The sequence below is a fragment of the Tympanuchus pallidicinctus genome, unplaced genomic scaffold, assembly GCF_026119805.1.
Source record: "Tympanuchus pallidicinctus isolate F22 unplaced genomic scaffold, pur_lepc_1.0 scaffold7, whole genome shotgun sequence".
Lineage (NCBI taxonomy): Eukaryota > Metazoa > Chordata > Aves > Galliformes > Phasianidae > Tympanuchus > Tympanuchus pallidicinctus.
In genome coordinates, this window is record NW_026294791.1 from 18,633,268 (window position 1) to 18,647,737 (window position 14,470).

The following is a 14,470-nucleotide window of genomic DNA, read 5'->3' on the forward strand; positions in this document are numbered from 1 at the left end:
TCGGCTGGTCCGTTTGGATGTGATGTTGTTCTTTGTCGATGTTACAGCTCAGCGTTCACCCATGGGGCTGTGATACAGCATCCTGGTTCCCATCTTCAGCCTTCATGCCAACGAGATGAGAAGGGGATATCCACTGAGAGACATTTGTTTTACAAGCAGATGGAGTGAAATGTGAAAATTCTTTTTTTGTTCCCTTTTTTTTACATTTACTTTCTCTACCTTGTTACTCTTCTTCAATTCTATACTTCTTCTCCATTTAGGTTTTTTTTTGTTGTTGTTGTTGTTTTTTTTTTTTTAAATTGAGGGAGGTGGAGCACTGGAACAACCTGTCCAGGAGGATTTGCGAAGTCTCTTTCTCTGGAGATATTCAAAAGCTGTCTAGATACTTTCTGTGTGACCTACTGTAGGCAACCTGTTTTAGCAGGAGGGCTGGACATCTATGATCTGCAGAGGTCCCTCTCAATCCCTACGATTTTGTGATTCTGTGATTTCAGGGATAATCAGTGGTACAGCCTCATATTTATTCTATATCCAAAAACGTCATTAAGATCAAGCAGAAATTGGTACGAAAAGAAAAAAACAAAAATAATTGGAACTCAGATCAGAATGATCAGATATAGTCACTCTTTTTGTGCATGCATATTTTCCTTAAAATATGTGAAATAATGACTTGTATCTTTACTGAGTTCTAACCACCTGTGTGGAAGGTGCCTGAATGATTTAACAGACAAATGGACTTTTAATTCACTTTATCTTAACAAAGTCAATAATTTTTACGGAATACCAATTTATTTTACACAGTAAAATGCCTGTAGACTGAATTCTCCCCACTCCCTTCTACTCATCAAAAATGCCAGAAACTGCAGTTCTTTTTAAGCAAATGTGATTTTTGTCTTCTCCCCTCACTACCTTGCTGCTATAGACTTTGTTTCCACGTGGCTACTCTGAATATTTACAGTATTGCAAGGTGACCTCAGATTTGGATAGGAAAGAATGAAAAAATCCAATTTCTCACCCAAAAGGATCTCAGCCCAGCCACGGACCACAGACCGTGCTGCAGGATATTCTGGAGTTCAGGGATTTCAGCAGGAGACAACATCGCTGCCGCAGCTCAGTGAGACTACAGCTGATTTTGCTGCAGAGTGGAGCCTGTGAGCGCTTAAAATACCGATACTGTGTTTGGGGAATAACATATGGAGCCTGTTGCTGTTGCTTTTTTATCTGCTTGTTTGTTTTTGGCGAGGTACGCGGCATGGAGCGGACGCACACCGCCAACAGGGAACCGCCTCGGCTGCTTGACGAGTAGCCCTGCCAGCGAGAAGCTGCCGGACACCGCTGCTCCCCGCGTGGCAGCGGCGATCTGAAACAGAAGGGGCGGAGCCAGGAGCAGCGGCGAGGCACCCCCTGCGTGTATAAAAGCTGCCGCTAGGGAGTGCGGCGAGCAGGATGGGGGTAATGTTACTGCCCGATGTCGGACCGGTCGCCTATCGGCCGTCTCGCGGACAGCGTATCTCGCCGTGCTCTGCACCAGGGAAAAAGGCTGGTGAGAAAGACGGTGGCGACGAGTCTGTGCCTAAAGAAGCGGAGGTTCAAGTCTTTTGCTGCAGCACCTGAGTCTACTGCTGCTGTGTGAGTAGGTGGGTGACCTACTCTTATGGTGGTGGAACTCAAGAAGGATGTTGAGAAGGTAAGGAGTATCAGAATGTGTGAGCAGGGGATAGACTTGTGGTGTAAATCTCTGCAAGAAAGACACTGGGGTGATAATTGGAAGACAGTAATGGATGCCCTGTCATTGCTGAGTAGAGTGAGGAAATTTGAGAGAAGAGGAGGTGTGAAAATATGTACTGGCTAGGTGATGTAGGTAACTGCCATCCTGAGCAACCCCAAGTGCTCAGGATGCTTGGTTGGTTCCCCAAGTGCCTTTGTGGAACAGGTTTGAGGCCCTGGAGTGGTCAGTGAGGGTATGGTGGGAGGTCTGCTCACAGGGTTGTTTTGGGTGAAGCAGTTGACTCCATGCCTAAAGGCTGCCTCCATCTGGCAGGAAGGGTGGTTGTTGTAGGTGACATCCTGCTGACAGGAATGGAGGACCCTATATGTTGTCTTGACCCTACCTGTATGGAGGTGTGCTGCTTCCCTGAGGCATAGGTCAGGAATATTTCGAGGAAGCTTTCTGGTCTGATTTGCTCCTCTGATTATCATCCCTTGTTGATAGTTCAGGCCAGCAGTCATGAAGCTACTGACAAAACCTTGAACTATAAAAAAAAAGCCTCAGGGACTAGAGTGGGTATCTGAAGGAATGGGCATGCAGGTGTTTTTTTCTACTATCCCTTGAGTGACAGGATAGGAAGGATGTTGAAAGGAGCAGGAAAAACCAACTAATAAATAAATGGCGAAGAGGTTGGTGGAAACTCAAGAATTTTAGGGTTTTTTTGGACCATGGGGCAATTTACTCAGCATGTCATGATGGCTGCAGATGGAACTTGCTTGTCTCCAAGGGGTAAAAGGATCCTAGCCCAGGAACTGGAGAGACTTGTTGAAAGGCCTTTAAACTAGGTACGAAGGGGAAAAGGAACAAAATGAAGTTCATGGGGGTTGAGTGTGTTCAAGAGTTCATGCAGAACCTGATGGGTCACGAAGGTGGAGTACAAAGGGATGGAGAAGGGTGGGGGGATCCTGGAAAGGTGGTAAGACAGAAAGCCCAGCTGAGGTGCTTTTATACACTGCATTGCATGCAGTGCGGGAAATAGGCAGGAAGATTTGGAAACTGTGATGCACTTGCTAAATTATGACTTTGTTGCTATCACAGAAAGATGGTGGGATGGCTCCTACATGGAACTGGGATACCACCAGCGAGGGGTATCGGCTCTTTAGAAGGGATAGGCAAGGTAGGAAGGGTGGGGGAGTTGCTTTGTATGTCAGAGATGAAAGCTCCTTCTGAGAAACAGTCAGGAACAGGTTGAGAGCCTGTAGCTTAGAATTAGGGATAGAACTAATAAAAGCCAGCTAGTGATAAGAGTATACTAAAGGCCACCTTATCAAGGGGAGCCTATTGATGAGGCCTTCTTGCTTTACCTGCAGGAGGCACCGTGCTCACAGGCTCCCATCCAGGTGGGGGACTTCAACCATCTGGATATCTTCTGGAAAAACCATGAAGGTTAGAGGCAGCCTAGGCTGCAGTGACCATGCCCTGGTTCAGTTTGTGATCTTGAGGAATGTGGGCCTGGAAAAAAGTAGAAAAGTGAACTTTAGGCTGTTTAAGGAATTGTTGGCTGAGATCTCCTGGGTGCTGTCCTTTGAAACAAAGATGTTGAGGAAAGCTGGCTACTCTTCAAGGATGCCTTTTCTGAGAGTACAAGAGCTCTCCATCCCTCTGAATAACAAAGCAGACAGAGGAGGCAGGAAACCAGCATGGGTTAGCAAGGACCTGCTGGGCAAAGTGAGGACAAAGAAAGGTACACACAGGCTTTGAAAACAAGGGTGTGTCACCTGGAAGAATACAGGGATGCTGTCTGCAACAGCAAATGGTAGCCTCGGTTCCATCAGAAGAGGAGTGGCCAGTAGGAACAGAGAGGTGATCGTCCCTCTGTACTCTGCCCTCGTGAGGCCCCATCTGGAATACTGCATTGAGAGCTGGGGCCTTCAATATGAGAAAGACAGGGAGCTGTTAGAGAGGGTCCAGAGGAGGGCCGCAAAGGTGATCAAAGGTCTGGCGCACCTCCCCTAGGAAGACAGGCTGAGGGAGCCGGGCTTGTTCAACCCAAAGATGACAAGACTGTGGGGTGATCTTGTTGCAGCCTTCCAGTATCTAAAGGGATCATACAAATGGGAGGAGAGTCAACTCTTTATAAGGATACATAATGACAGGGCAAGGGGAAATGGTTTTAAGTTGAAGGAGGGAAGATAGAGTTTGGATATCAGGGGAATTTCTTTACCAAGAGAGTGGTGAGGTGCTGGCACAGGCTGCCCAGGCTGTGGATGCCCTGTCCCTGAAGATGTTCAAGGCCAGGTTGGATGGGGCCCTGAGCAACCTGGTCTAGTATTAGAAATATAAGCTGGTGGCTCTGCATGTGGCAGGGCGGTTGGAGCTTGATGATCTGTGAGGTCGCTTCCAACCCAAGCCATTCTATGAAGAGTCACATAAAGAAAACATGAGAATTGACAAGTCTGTTTGGTATCTGATTACAGGATAGTCACTTATGAAATTAAATAATTTCAATTAATTACAGTCAACTGAGCAATTTGAAGTTAATAGAGAAATAAGAACACTTCTATTTATATCTGCATTTATGCACCTCATTCCTTCTCCTACTAAGATACGAACATCTGAAAAATACAAATTTATTATCACAGCAATTTATACTGGGGACCAATTTGTATTAGAGAGGTAATTTAGGCAAAACTGGCCTGGAGTTGCCTACTTGTCAGCCTTCCAAATCAGGGAGTTGGTCAGGGCAGACTTGGAAGGAATAGGATGTGTCGTGAAAGCCTCAGAAAATTATCATGTGTACAGGAGCTATGGATGTTTCTGTAGGATGTTCTTACGCTTCAGAATGTGAAACTGCAAAGCTCTTCTCAGGAAGAAATACTAGGCTGAAAAGCTTTTCAGCTGCTTATTGAAGCCAGACACCCAGCATTCCCACTCTTGAAGGAAATTGCTCTTCTAGGCAGTGAATCAGCCTAGTCTCTGTCTCACTCTGAAGCTGAACTTTGGACAGTCAGCAGCACACTTTAAACAAAAGGCAGAGAACACCTTTCCTGTCCCGCCCATTTAATCTGCTACTTAATACAGAAATGTTTTAAAACACAGGAGCAGAGAACCAAAGCCCTCCAATCTTCAAAGGAGTCTTAAGACTTACCTCTCCTTATCAGCTTCTCAGGAGAGCACTCTAATCACTCATCTTATGCACTGCAGGCAGCTGAAAACTCACATCCTGTAGCCAAGAAAGGACCTCTTGATTTCAGTGAATCTAAGCTCAACACGATATCATAAATAACACAAAATATTTTATATTCTCAGAGACATGATATTAACTGTATCTGTTTCAAGAGGCTGTGTGCTACTGTTAGGGAATCCTTCAGTAGGTTGAACACAACTGTGGATAAAGTTGCAATCTAAATGCCAAAGATAGCAGCAAACAGTAAAAATCAACTTGGTGTCAAGAAATTCATCTTATAAGAACGAGACAGGTACTTTGTCACAATGGTCCATTCTCATCATATTATTGCTTTTTGACTACTTTATCACTTCTATACATAACCCAGTGCTCTCGATCATGCTTTTTTTAATACTGCCTCAAACCACAATGACTTTATATGCCTTAACTATTGTGCAATAAAGCTAATATTTTAAAGCTAAATTTAGAATAGATCTAAGGAAAATACACAGCACAAGTATTTTATAATTGGAAACCTAATTTTCTGATTTAAAAATAAAGATATAATTAAAAGTACATTAGAGTTTTAGGTATGTACTGTTGTGAAGTGGCTTGGCAACACCTCTGCAGACTACAGTTCCCTATAATTTTCTATCATTTTTTTAAAAAGTAATAGATACTACTTCCCACAAAAAAGCAAACAAAAGGGTTTGTGTTAAATGTAGGCATGAATACATTTTTTTTTTTTTTTTTAATGCAAATATCTAGAAATTCTAAAAAACCCTTGTTCATGGTGATGTTGAGGTCATGCTCACAATCTTGTTATTTTATACATATATTTATGCTGTTGTTTACTTTAGAAATTATGCAGTGGAAAAGAAATAGCCTATAAAACCTCTCAGTTCTGCCACTGATTTTGGAAGTATTCCATCTGTGCAAATGAAAGACATTATTACCACAGTTCCTGATGTGTGTATATTATGTATTAAAAAGATATATGGAAATACAGTGTTATACTTAAATTTATAATACATATGGGATCATCTGTATGTTCATTTCTAGTATATGTAACTGAAATATCAGCTTTGCTCAGCATCTCATCAAATTGAAATAAATAACTTAGGTTCTTCAAATACTGGTTTTGTGCTCAGCAAACTGTCACAGAGGAAGTAGTTTTGCATGGTTAACAACAGCTTCAAGAGATTTGCAGTTGTGCTCTGAATTCATTCAATTCTACTTAATATCCACCTTCAAAATTATTACTCACCATTACCTTGAAAATTTTAGTGTGAAGGAAAGTAGTTTGTTCAGTAAGTATGCTTATGTCACACATCCAAACAATTGATGTGTTCAAACAAGTTATTCCATAATAAAAATTGTCATATACATATTAAATGCCACAAGTCAGTCTTTCCCAGTAGTTTCCAGCTGAGCTGTAAAGCTAGAGTGACTTCTCTGAGGTCTGGAGAAATCCCCTGTAGCTGTTAGAGGATGGGCGACACAAAGGCAAAACCAAGACAGTGCCCAAAGACCTTGTACACAAGAAACCCAAGAAACCCTTGTCACTTGGCCATGGCTCCAAGCCCCAAGAAAGCTTAAGAGAAAAAGCAGATTATTAAAATATTACCTGCAGACAAGTATCATTTAGATTTTCTGTCTTCCCCTGCTTTGCGAGAGGTAGGTGGTTTCTCATTCTTCTGCTTCTCACTGTAGACTCTGGTCTAAAATATTTCCAGCGTTCTGTGTATTTGAATTTAGTAGGTTAATTTTGCCCCTACAACAATTACTGAAGACAATCACTCAACATCCATATTTGTCATTTCTTAAAATGTCAAGGCCTGAAACTCCTTAAATACTGTGCCAACTGTTCTTTGGCCTCTGAAGCCAGTCAGTACTTGGATCTGGCAAACCCAAATATTAAGACTTAGTTGTTATCACAGGCAGGAAAGCATTTCCTGTAGGTTATTTCCCTTACAGAGGCCTTCCCTCTGGGTTTTATAGATGTCTAAAGAATCTGAATTACAATTATACAGAAGGAATGTTTTAAGCAGTACACATGATTTCACACTTTCTAGTTCTTAATAGAGTCAAAACAAGAAAGAGAAGACTAAAGCATGTGGATCAGTAAGTACTTTGTTCACATACAGTAAATAGGACTTCAGTGCTTTATATGGGAAAATTTAATTGTTTTAGTTGTCATTCTGCTTACTACATCTCTAGCTGTAATACTGACTCAGTAGACATGTATCTGCTTCACGTCACTAATCATACCTGCAGATGGATGCTATAAAAATTTCAACTTAAGTAAGAACAGGGTGTGCAAGATGAGAGATCTTTTGTTGTAGCTTTTAGAACAAAATCTTTGCTGATTACAGAGCAGATGGTCAACTTTCTTGAAACACAAATAAAATACCTAGATAGGTTTGGGCAGATGCTCAATACATTCGTGCATAAACAAACATAATCCAACATAATCCTTCATCTCCTCAACCTGAATTCTAAGTGTAAATGATGTGCAATGTCATATGTAGTGTGTATTGTGCAAATTCAGCCACGATAGCACTTCACTTTCTAGTATCACTACAGTGAAAGAATTATGTCCTTTGATTCTCGTACTAATCTGCCAGAAGATAGAAAAATTTTATGTACAGAATTTACTTTCAAAACTTAGCTTTACAATTTCATCATTATTAGATAGAAAATTTCTTACCCGTAAATATAATATTTTCAAGATAGATAGGTTACTTGCGTAAGAAATAAAATTAGGAACTACATAGCACAGGTTGTCTCTAGCAGTGCTTGCTACTCAAGCACCAAGATGGGTGTCAGTGCATATATAGAGTATAGCTCAGCTATGAAGCTGTTGCTTGTGTTATGCTTATTTCCATTAGAGGGCCGCTCATCTTGAGGCTTTCCAGTCTGAAAAATGATATTTCCACAGATTTATCTTTATGGATATATTGTAAGGAAAGTTAAAACAGAATGCTTCAACATGGACCAGTTTGACAAAAAATCAACTTGGTGAGTGTAAAGTGACAATCAGTATTGTGTATAATCTATACAACAGTCTGAAAAGCTGACTTTTACTCATTACTGTAAGGCAACACTTGAGATAGACTCTTGGTGTTTAGGGTAACAACAAAAAAATATTAGTAATATGTGTATTAATTATATATATAAATAAAAATATTAGTAACAATAAAAGTACTTAGAATTGGCTTTTAGAGCATAATGTCATAAAATAGTTAGATGCCAAATACACGTACCTCTTCATATGCCATGTTGTAGACCAAGAACTGTTTGAACTCCTGAGCTTAGGATTTGCATTGGTTTCGTTACAATCAAAATCCTTCTCAAATATGTACAGATTTGGTGAGCTTTAAAATGGAGAACGTCCATCAGGAATCTTAGATCTGGAAAATTTTTTCTTTCTCAAGAAAATTCCTACCCTGATAATGCCAGTCACAGTGGCACTGCAAAACTGGGAATCCTTCTTCAAAAACTCAGTGTGAAACTGTCCGGAAAGAAAACAAAGTTAGTGAGTTGAGTCTGCAATACAGTGTTCAATGTAGAAGAGATTTTTCTATGTATCTGCTCACTACTAACAGATTTCTAAAGATCCTCAAATCCAGATTACTGACAACAATATTGATTTTTTTTTTTAACAGATAGAATTCTTTGCTTATTTACAGGGTCTTTGCTTCAGATATGCTACCGGTCTGGATGGATGACACTCTCTCAGTGTTATCAGAAGATTTAATATCAAGAATATGAATTTTCCTGGCATGTGACAATATTTTCTGTAAAAGCTAGAGCAGAAAATAGAGCAGACAATTAGCAGCTTGATATTCTTCATGGAAAGGAGAAAAAATAATAATCCCGTCCATCTCTAAAGTTTCGTCAGAAGCCATGGCCCCTTTCTCTCAGTGGGATTGGGTAACATCGGGTGCTCAGCAATTCATCTGGTAAGGCAGAGCTCTCCAGTTATCTGAAAAATGACTTGTGCCATAGAAATATTTTGAGCTTTTCTTTTCACTGCGGGTGACATAGGAATTGTATCTTCAGTCTTTTGGATGAAGTGGCTAATTGCATTCAGTCTTTAAAGTATCAAATGGTCCTGTTCATTGCCAAATGGGACGCACATATTGCACTCTGAGAGGGCATCCTCTCACGTAAGGCTAGTGACAATAGTATGTTATTGTCCACAAGTCACAAAATCACAGAATGTCAGGGATTGGAAGGGACCTCAAAAGATCATCTAGTCCAATATCCCTGTGGGAGCAGGAACACCTAGATTAGGTCACATAGGAATGCGTCCAAGCAGGGTCTCCAGAGAATAGGACCCTATACCTTCTTTGGGAAGCCTGTTTCAGTGTTGCATTACCCTCACAGCAAAGAAATTCTTTTTCAAATTTATGTGGAACCTCCTATGTTCCAGCTTGCAGCCATTGCCCATTGTCCTGTCACTGGACGTCACTATTAAGAATCTAGCTCCATCCTCATGATGGTCACCCTTTCCATATTTATAAATATTAATGAGGTCACCCCTCAGACTCCTCCAAGGTAAAGAGATCAGCTCCCCCAGCCTTTCTTTGGAAGGGAGATGCTCCACTCCCTTAACCATCTTTGTAGCTCTGCTCTGGACTCTCTCCAGCAGTTACCTGTCCCTCTTGAACTGAAGGGCCCAGAACTGGACACAGTATTCCAGATGCAGTCTCACCAGGGCAGAGTAGAAGGGGTGGAGAGGGGGTGGGGAGAACATCTCTCGACCTACTAACCACACCCCTTGCAATACAGCCCAGGATGCCATTGGCCTTCGTGGCCACAAGGACATGCACAGTCATCCGACTGTCCACCGGGACCCCTAGGACCCTTTCCCCTATGCTGCTTTCCAGTAGGTCAGTCCCCAACCTGTACTGCTACCTGAGGTTGTTCTTGTCCAGATACAAGACTCTACACTTGCCTTCTTTGCATTTCATTAAATTTCTCCCTGCCCAACTCTCCAGCCCATCTAGGTCTCGCTGGATGGCAGCACAGCCTTATGGTGAGTCAGCCACTCCTCTCAGTAAACTTGTTGACACTGCATTGTATTCCTTCATCCAAGTTGTTGATGTATATATGGAATAGTACTTGTCCCTGTACCAACCCTTGAAGGACTTCACTGGATAGAACTCCAACTAGGCTGTCCCACTGACCACAGCTCTCTGGCTTCTTTCCTTCAGCCACTTCGCAGTCCACCTCACTACCCAATTGTCCAGATCACACTTCCTCAATGTAGCTGTGAGGGTGCTCTGGAAGATGGTGTCAAATGCTTTACTACAATCAAGATAGATCACGTCTGCTGCTTTACCATCAACTCATCCACCTGGTTATGCCTTCATAAAAGGCTATCAGGTTGGTCAAGCAAAACTTTCCCTTGGTGAAGCCGTGCTGACTGCCCCCGATGACCCTCTTATCCTTAATATGCCTAGAGACCAAGGACAACTTGTTCCACCACCTTTCCAGAGATGGAAGTGAGGCTGACTGGTCTATAGTTACCTGAGGTCTTCCTTCTTGCTTTTCCTGATGACTGGGGTGACATTTGCGTTCCCCCAGTCCTTAGGCAACCTCTCCTGTTCCCCACAACTTCCCAGAGATAATGGAGAGTGTCCTAGCAAAAACTCCCAGGTCCCTCAGCACCCACAGGTGAATCAGAGCAAGGTCCCGCAATACTAGCACTGTGTAAACACAGAAAACAATTATTAAAATAAACTAAACAAAAAAGCCAAAAAAAGAACATTTTTAACTTCTGCCACTTTGAATTTGGTATGTTTTTTTCTGAGCCTTTATCATTAATCTCTAAAATAAAAATACTCTTCAGACCACACAGCTCTCTTTTAATACCCTGTATGATCTTATGAACTTTCAGTGGTCCAGGATCCACAGATGGGGAGTGCAGACACTTGGTGAAGGATATGCGTTTGGAACAAACTGCCTACCAAAAGCAAGTCTTTAAAAAGGCAGCTCTTGCAATCTGGCATCTCACAATGGTCTTCTTAATAAAAACCTTAGGTATCTGCTCTGTTTCTTTCAGTGGAATATAATACAATCGCATTGTTGAAAGACTGATGATATGCTTTATGACATTCAAATACAGGCTTTAATTTTCTCTCTGTGAACATTTTGCAAGAGGGCAATATCAATCACATTTTATGTTCCATGGATTTTCAGAAATTCTTGCCATCACAGTAAAGAAAAAAAAATGGCTGCAGAAAGGAACAGAGTGATAAACCCTGTCAGAACCACAAGATGGCAATACTGTTTTAAATATAAAGCTTACTGAACCAAGTCAATAGTGTTATGACCATTCATAATATAGAGAATGCACAACACTTTTTGACAACTGCTGTGCAATATGTGATTTTTCAAGGAAGATAATCAGAAGTTAACAGCATCCACAAGCTTTGTTTTAATTCTGCTTATAATGAGTACTTTAGAACACGATCTTGTTCAATATCATGTTTGAAACACCAGTGGAACTATGCTGATGGATTTCAACACAAACATCATAAAAGATAAGAATGAACATACTGCAGTGAATGAACACTTTGCATACTTGTTTTCTTCTCTGTGTACTTAGTTTCTGGAAAAGAAAAGTTTGATGCCTTTGAATAGTACCTGACAGCTATTTTTGTTTATTAGCTATCATGTTGATAATTCCAATCCCTCTCAGGCAACAGAAAGCCAACACAGAAAGTGGATGTAATATTATTTCATCAGTATAAAAGGTGTCACATCAAAAGGCGTCATTCAGAGCAAGCAGATCAAATAATACTGTATACTCCAGTGTAAATGTTGCATTCTTCTTTCTGAGGCACTACATAGCTGTGTTATGAATTACTTAATGCAATTATCTGTTTAAAAAAAGAAAGAAGAATCATTCCAAACCAAGCTGCTTATGCATCAGTATGCATCTGAGAAGGCAGGTGGTGAGCTTTACGAATAACAGTACAGCCAGGCAGAGCTTCACCAAAGGCATATGAGTTCATTGTGAAATTTGCGTAAATACACATGTGCATTCTCATACAATGCTAACAGGAATGCTGGAAAAGTATCAGGAAACTCTATTCCTGTAACATACCAAATGATAAAGCCTTAAAACAACATTCCATGATTTATCATAAGCCAAATCTTCTGCAGGTCAGGATGCAAAAAAGACTATTGACTCAGTGGAGATCTGAAGGCTCAGAACAGGAAAGCTCTTACCATAATGGAATGTATCTTCCTCTGCAAAGACAGTGTGCCAGACTGCATACATAAATCTTCAAAAAACAGGAGGAAGCACACTAAAGATTATCGTATCTGATACAATGAATTATTTTGAAAGATTACAATGCTGCAACATTACCCAATTCTAAAAAACAGAATCTCTTTGTCGCAGTTACGGTAGCATTGACAGTGTGGGAAGAAAGCATAAATAAATAACAAGGTGACCTGTAGACTAATATGCTCCCAAGTTCAAAAGTATTTTCAAGTATATATTTTAAGATTACATGCCATTAAAATAAAAAATTAATAGACAGAGGCAACAAAAAGCAACATACTTCATTTCACATTGAATACATCTAGATGACTTGTCACGCTGCCATACCTTATGAGAGGATGACAGAGAGCTACAGGACCAAAAGACAACCGCTGTGCTATACGTTACCTTTTCTGTGAGCACTGAGTTTGCTGTTCCAAAGCAGAAGTGTGGTCCATCTCACCTAATATTCTGTCTTTGAAAGTGGGCTGCTTCTACAGAAAGTGCAAGAAAAAGATGCAATCAAGCATTACAAGATAACTTCATATGAGAGAAATTTCTTGGGTAAAGCAGTAGCTGATTTATGCCTCTTAAGCATGAGGGTTTCTAGTCTTCTCATTTTTAACCTACCTTAAATATAATGCAGGTCATTCCTTCACAGTATTTTCAGGGCGGAGACTCCTTACTACAACAACACACTCTCTGAGTTTTCAGTTGCTGTTAGAGAGCAACATTGCTTCCACGGAGGCAAGAGGCATGAGTTTTATTTTTGCATTTGAGAAGGCAGAAAACACTTGACCTTCATGAAGACAGGCATGGAAGAATGAAGGGAGACCGTAAAGAAGGTCAGACTGTCTTTGCTTTTCCAAGTCCTCCATGCTCTGGAGATCCAAACACACACGGGCTGAAAAATGGATGAGTTTGTGTGTTACTTTGTGCATACTTTTCAGATTACATTAAGCTCAAAGATACTGGAGAAGCTAATAGCTGCCAGATAAGGTCTGCCACATTTTTAAAAAAATTCAGAAAAGTTTTCCAGCCAGGCACGTAGCTATCCGAGATAGATTTCAATATGTATCCACTGCCTAACATAGTAATGTCATTTTGGGAAGAATTACCTTTAGCAAAGACTTTTTCTGGCGACTTTGACATCCCATAATCTGCTCTAGCTACCCTACAGTGAACAAGATGGGCAAATATAAAGAATGACTAACGTATTATGGAGAAAATAAGGATCAAGCCATCCAAAATAAAAATTGAGATTTCTGTTGCACTAAGGTTGGTAGAGGGAGTTGAGGTACTAAAACGTATTGCTGCTTGCAGCTTTATAGCACCACCAGAAAACTAGAACATTAGGACCACAAGAGTGATCTAACAGAGAAAATTACACACTTCTGGGTACTGAGATATGGAAGAAGTTTGTTGTGTGCATTCAACAAGCAATAACTACTACTCACAGACTAGTACTGGAAGTGAAATTTGTTACTTTGTGCTTTCTATCCATAGTTAGCCTACAAAGTAATTAACTCAGAAAAGACCAATGTACTACAATATTATGTCTTCATGTTTATTTTTCAGGACATGTCCTGGCTATCCAAAACTAATACTGATAACACTTGTGAAGACAACCAACAAGCATCGTGAGTCTAAGCTATTCACCGTAAGTGCTTTACAGCTGAAATATCTGTTGAATTATGCCTTCTGAACATGTTTCTATAAATTTGTTTACTCCATTCATTATAGCAAAATACGGCTAAACTCATCTACATTTCTACATGTATTCTGTAGAATTTTTTTTTCAGCTTTTTACAAGACTGCATAAGTTCTGCAATTTGTCAAACACTTCTGCCTGCTACTCTGATCTATCTTCTGCTTTTCAAAGGTGATGAAGTTTTTGAAATTTTTCACTGCAAAAGAAAAGCAGTCTGGTGCATAAGGCAGTCAAACGTGCTGTTTTGGCTGAGTACAACATACGTGATGGGGTCACCATACCCTTCCAGATACAACAGTCCCCTTCCAATGCTTTTATCAATCAAAGGCCATCTCTGTTTAGATTTGCTGGCATTGAAATATTTGGAATATCCTTTCAGCCTATGTCCTTCTGCTCCATAGTGTTTAAACAATTTCAACTGCAGTGGTTTGTTTCCACCCCTCTCCCCTTGATATCTTCCCCCTAATCATAATGATAGAAACTGCTAGAAATGGGAAGAATACATGCTAGAACTTCTAGAACTGCTAGAAAAGGGAAGAATAAATGATAATGATCAGCAACACATTGTGAACTGTTCAGTATCCACTGAATAGAATATCTAAC

General features: G+C 40.6%; 1 protein-coding gene and 1 long non-coding RNA gene across 6 annotated transcripts in view; one reads left to right on the forward strand and one right to left on the reverse strand.

Annotated features, from left to right (window-relative positions):
- RNPC3 (RNA binding region (RNP1, RRM) containing 3) overlaps positions 1-14,470 on the forward strand; it is a 152,196-nt gene that overhangs the window by 55,150 nt on the left and 82,576 nt on the right. The window lies entirely within an intron of this gene.
- Positions 8,348-14,470, reverse strand: part of LOC128072131 (uncharacterized) — a 63,520-nt gene continuing 57,397 nt past the window's right edge. For all 5 annotated transcript variants that reach the window (XR_008202143.1, XR_008202142.1, XR_008202141.1 and 2 more), the window contains 4 exons: positions 12,787-13,060; positions 12,565-12,650; positions 10,413-10,591; positions 8,348-8,388 (listed from right to left, as the gene is read on the reverse strand). This is a non-coding gene — a long non-coding RNA (uncharacterized LOC128072131). The remainder of the gene's footprint in view (positions 8,389-10,412; positions 10,592-12,564; positions 12,651-12,786; positions 13,061-14,470) is intronic.